Genomic DNA, 6,000 nt, shown 5'->3' on the forward strand with positions numbered 1-6,000 from the left:
ATTGAAGAATCTAGCCACAAACGTCTATACAGTAACTCAAAAGATAGTCATTTTACATCAACTACAAAGTATACAACAAAATAAGAAAAACCCTTTTACATATATAAAAAAATATCTAAAGGGAGATGTCCAGAATAAATGTTAAGTGGAAAACAAAACCAAATGAATAAGACAATCAATCCAGGGTTAATGGAGTGGATAGCTCAAGGGATTGGTGATGGGATGAAGCGTTTTTCACCTCTAGGACACTGGTTCAAATCAGGCCCCTTTTGTTAGTAACTGGCAGTCATTACTATTTTAAGACTATTCATTAGCCCACAGGTAAAAAGTCTAGGCTAACCAACTCCCAGTGGATGGGTTTCCACTTCATAGAATTCACATTTTGGTTGGCACACTTGATAGAGAAAGTTCCATTTCTATGTCCTTTTAAGCCTAACCTATCTTTCATAGCTAGAGATGATACTCCCATACCAGGGAGTAAGCACATTGGTGGCGAAACGCAAGGAAATCTGTACTGCTGAAGCCTGTTTGTGATCAGAGGACATCAGACAAAGCTGTCAATGAACACTCGTCACCGAGAAGTCTAACTTTATTATCTCAGTATATTTTATATGCCTAGTTCTCACACTTGTAATATTTAGCTATATTCTTCTTTTCTTCCTTCACTTTAATCATTGCATTTCTTCAACTATAGACTGTTTAAATTAAAATGGTTGTAATTAATATTATGACTTCTCTAACTGTTGTAAATAAGGCTTTTTCTTAGGGGTTAGATCTAAGATTGCCAAATGCGGTGGCAACGATTGCTGACTGAATCTATTAGAAACCTGAAGCAATACTAGAAGGTCCTTCTTTACCTCAGTGACACCACTATGTTCTCTTTGTGATATTTCATTAAAAGAACAACTTTAATAGCACATAGGGCCAACTTTTGCTCAGTTACATCTGTGCAACCTACATGAACTCAGTGGAATTGTACGGATGTAATTAACATCAGAATCTGACCTGCAGTGCACAATGAGGTTTATGTTCAATATTGTTTTAGTTTGTGAACTGTGTCTCATTTATCCTTTTAGCCATATACAGAAACCATACGCAGAACACCAGTTACAGAAAACTGTACATCTCAATTATAATATGCTGCAATATTCTCGCAAGAGCCTAAACCAGGATTCCAGACTGACTCTAAAACAGCAGCTCTCAAACTGTGGGTCAGGACCCCAAAGTGACTCCAACCCCATTTTAAAGGGGTCACAAGAGTTGGCATTAGACTTGCTAGGGCCAAAGCCGAAGCCTGTGCCCCACCGCCCAGAGCCGAAACCTGAGGGCTTTAGCCCGGAGTGGCAGGGCTTAGGTTACAGGCCACCTCCCCACGCCTGTGGCTGAAGCCCTCAAACTTTGCCCCCACTACCCAGGGCAGTGGAGCTTGGGCAGGCTCAGGCTTCGGTCCCCCCTCCAGTAATTGATGTAGTAATCTGTTGTCAGAAGGGGGCTGCACTGCAATAAAGTTTGAGAATCCCTGCTCTAAAAAATATGATGTAAAATGTGCGATAATTTGCTTATATAACCAACTAAAAGTTTATTAATAGTTTGTAACCGAACATTAGGATGGAAATCTTCTACCCAGACAGTATTCCCAATACATATATGGAAAGAGGGCAGTGGAAAGAAGAAAAAACTTCAGTGACACTGAGGTGGCGTTGGAAGAAAGAAAAAAAAAAAAAGCAAACAAAGAACCAAAAATTGTGATAGTTGCCTACTGAAAAGAAAAGTTTTCTGCAGTTAGGAGCATTACCAAAATCTTAAATTTATCAAAAATATTATATACTTTGCTTAAATAATGGCCTCCAATGGGGGCCCAATACTGCAAATGATTATTCATGTGAATAAATCCTAATCACTTTCATATGAATTAAGTCCCTTTGCTTAATTTATATGACTGTTTATCAAAACAGTGATGTTTGGAGGGGTGGGGTTCAGAGTTCTTAAAGAGAACCACAGTTGATGATGATGGCAGCTAGAATAGATTAGTCTTAATCAGTATGAGCTCTTTTTTTTATTATTATGAAAATGATTATATTGTACAGAGTTAGTGCATTTAAGAATGGAAAATGATGCATTATTTGACTTCTATAGTTAACAGTAAACAATTCTTTTATTTCTTAAATTTTTCCCACAACAGAGACATAACATTGTCTTTTCCATATTTCACATTTTACACAGATTAATCTTTAGGTATCTACATCCCAGCTGTCAAATCTTAAGGGAGAAAAATAAAGCTTTAAGTTAATAAACACAAGCTACTATATATACACTGATAGTTTCAAGATTGAGTTACAATTATTAAATGAGACAAGGTGGGCAAAGTGATCTCTTTTATTGGACCAACTTCTGCTGGTGAGAAACAAGCTAAAAGAAATTAGCTCACCCACCTTGTCTCGCCAATATCCTGGGACCAATATTGCTACAACTACACTGCATACAACTATTAAATGCACATTTTAACTTTGCAGCTACATATAGTTATATTTTCTGTTTCTATTCCGAGGTAAAACAATCTTATATTGCCTTAAAACACTTGAGATATTCTTTATTTGCTCTGCAAGTTTGGATATTGATCTTCCATTAACATTTAATTTTAGAATGAGAGGATTATCCACACAACATATGTATACTTTAAACTGTTGGGGGGAGGAAGGGGGAAATCAGCAACATCTTTTAATGAAGCTTATGTCCACAGAAGGTCTGCTGTGGAAGATTCTGCTATAAATATTACTATTATCCAAGAACTACTGCACTCACTTCATGAGTTCAGGTTACTACCCAACAGATATATGCAGAAACAGTAGCCCATAATGTATAATTATTGTAACAAGTAATGCCAGCTTTTACAACACGAAAATGTTTAAATCTGTCATTTGATGTCTGGCTATTTTCTTATTTCACTCTCAGAGGCAAATATTTTCTTTACTCTCCCTTTTATTTCATTTAAATAAAAATCAAGTTATATTTTATTTAAGGATTGAAAGCTAAATTTAACCTCGATAAAAGAATATTTAAAAGGGTCTGTGAAGTCAGACTTTCAAATATGTGGCCAAAATAAGAAAAACGAACAATAAGAGAGTGGAAAAATCAACAGGGGAATGACATTGTGGGAAAACATTTTAGTGCAGTTACACAAACACACACACAAAATATTTCTTGAAGCCAAATATCCCCAAGTCTCGTCTCAGTGCAAAGAGAAAAGAAAGACTGTGTCCAATTCTCTGGACTGCTAAATTATGTCACATTCAAAATTTAAACCCTCTGCTGCCCTTTTGCTGAGAGAACTGGATGGAGGGAACAGAAGGGGGATTAAAAGTATTTCCCTGAACACACCATGATTCTTCGGAGACCATTGTATCAAACCTCTTCTATAAATTTTAAGTCAAACATGTTCAAGAGAACCTACTTCTTCCATTTATCGCATGCTTCCCCACCCCCCACCCACAAACAAACCAACAGTAGCAACTAGGGAAAGAGATCCTGGCAATGTGCAGATAGGTCCTGAGGGCAGCAGAGCCAGTGATGAAGTCTTTCTAAAGCTGCCTTAATTCCTATAAGCAAAGATAAATTGAACTTTTCTGCTGGGTCCACGAAAAGCAGCAGCAGGAGCAGACACCTCACTTGATCTTCATTAGAAATCATAAAGGGCGAAAAGATCAGAACATTACAGGAGAGAAAACAGGAGGAGTCCGATTTCTAGCCAACCAGGCCAGTGTCTGTGGTTGAGAGAGGGACCCAGAAAGAAATAAAAAGCTGCTGCAGCAGCAGCTCTAGACTGAAACACACGCGCGCACACCCACCCCCCTTGCCTATTTTCCTGCTGCCTGGAGGGGGAGGGGGAGGCACATGTCATAGAGACACAATGTGCAATAATTATGCAGTACTAGAAGACAGCAGTAGACTGAAACGGACACTTTTCAAAATGACATTTATCCTGCACTTTCCAGATACTTTGTGTGGAGGAGGAAAGGGGTAGGGAGAAGGCGGAAAGAGAGGCTGGAAGGAAAAGGATTAGGGGTGAGAAATAGGTGACAGTGGATGATAGAAGAAGACATTGTAAGGAAGGCATAGGGGTCATATGAGGAAGAGATGGGGGGGGGTTGGGCAAAAAGAGCTAAGGGATTAATTTACTCCTGTCATCGTGCAGTGGGGTGGTTTAGATCCCTCTCTGCTGAAGAGGGGGCTGTTGCATAGGGTAGAATTCCTTACTTCTGTTTGCCAATTCCCATCCTTATGTATTTCTAGAAGGGGGCGTGGGTGCTCCCCATCCCACTCCTTGGGGGCAAGGGGTTATAATTGTGAGAACTGGGAGATAAGGGAATAATGTGGGAAGAAATTATTTGACTCCTCTATGTGTTTGTGCATGAGTGCAAAGAGAGGATAAGGGGAGTTTAAGAACAAGGTATTAAGGAGAGGGAAGGGTATTTCTAGGGGATAGAAGGGCAATGGAGAGGAGAGCAAAAGATACAGAAGTGGGGATATAGGGATGATAAGAGGGGCAAAAGAAAGTGCCTTTGCCTGTGTGTGGGAGTATTGTAGGGGATAGTGAAGGAGGTATTGCTAGAGGATGCAGGTGTTATTGTAGAAAGATTTGGAGAGGAGGCATTTCTAGGACCCCGGGAGAGGAACAGAGGCAGGAGGAGTGGGTGGAAAAGGGGAATTGATGGGGTTAGGTCAGCGGGACATGGTGGGGAAGAGGGTGACAGGGGGGTAGATGGAGCGATTGCAGTGAGATGTGGTGGGATGTCAGAGGGCAGGTGGATGGGGTAGCAGTGATAGAGGGGACATGAGGGGTTTGGGGAACTGTGGGATGGATATAGCTGGGGCAGAGGACATGGAGATGCATAGACAGAGTTGGCTAGGGAACACAGCGATGGACAGATAAATGGGGCAGGAGATATGGTAAGGGTGGGAGAACAGAGAGAGGGTAGGGAGGATGTATGGATCTGTGCGGCTATGGTTGGGGGACCTGGGGATGGATGGATGGGGCAGAGGGATGGGCTGAGGAGAGGTGGCAAGGACATAAGGATGGATGGGACTATAGAAAGGGGATGGGGTGGGGAGCCAAAGGGAGCAGGGAGACAAGTTGTGCTGGGTAGCAGGGGAGTTGGGGAGGTAGAGAGATGGGCTAGGAAGGAGGTGGTGGTGGAGGAAGAGGAACTGGGCAGGGGGCAGGAGGAGGTTGGGAGGCAGGCAGTGCCAGAGAAGTAGAGGAATGGAGTGGGGGTGGCAGGCAGTGCCAGGAGAGTAGAGGAATAGGACAGGGGGTTGGGGGGGGGGAGAGAGCTTTATGCTGGAGGGGCAGACAGTGCTGGGGGCAGCTGGATGTGGGGGGTGTAAGGTGATAGGAGCAGGTATTGCTGGGGATAAAAGGGATGGGTGTGGGGGCAGGAGGGTACAAGGGAACAGGCGATGCCCTGGGTGGGGTGCGGCGGGAGAGGGACGGGGCAGCAGGCAGTGCCGGGGGGGGGGGGTTAGAGGAATGAGGCGTGGGGGGAGGCAGGGCGGGGGGGCAGAGACAGCAGGGGGATGGGGGCAGGCGGTGCCGGGGGGGAATAGGGAGGGGGGAGTCGTTACCTGCGGGCGCAGGGCTAGGGCTGGTGCCGGCTCAGGCTACGGGCGCGGCGCGGCGGGCGGCCCGGCTCGGGCCAGGCGAGGGGTGGGGGCTACGTGCTACCCCCTCGGCTCCTGCTGCCGCCGCCGCCGCCGCTGCCCGAAGAGAAGTGAAGCTGCCGCCGCGCGCACCCGACCCCGCCGCGCGCGCGCACCCGACAGCCAATGAGCCCGGACCTCGCGGGTCGGGGGAGGAGCGGGCCCGCGCGCACGTTCTCAGAGGGGGAGGAGAAAATGACAAGCGAGCGGGCGCGGGGGTGGAGGGGTCTGGCGGGAGCGCGCGTTAAAGGGAAACACCGGTGGGAGCGCTGGGGTGAGAAAAGTGAATCGGGTGCGAGAGGT

General features: G+C 45.0%; 1 protein-coding gene across 2 annotated transcripts in view; it reads right to left on the reverse strand.

Annotated features, from left to right (window-relative positions):
- The window catches only part of LOC125631626 (ubiquitin-conjugating enzyme E2 E2), a 334,645-nt gene extending 328,866 nt beyond the window's left edge, over positions 1-5,779 (reverse strand). For both annotated transcript variants that reach the window (XM_048838591.2, XM_048838590.2), the window contains exon 1: positions 5,623-5,779. The gene's annotated coding sequence lies outside the window, so the exon portion shown is untranslated. The remainder of the gene's footprint in view (positions 1-5,622) is intronic.
- Between the last annotated feature and the right edge of the window lie 221 nt (positions 5,780-6,000).

This window comes from Caretta caretta, chromosome 2 (genome assembly GCF_965140235.1).
Source record: "Caretta caretta isolate rCarCar2 chromosome 2, rCarCar1.hap1, whole genome shotgun sequence".
NCBI classification, from domain to species: Eukaryota; Metazoa; Chordata; order Testudines; family Cheloniidae; genus Caretta; species Caretta caretta.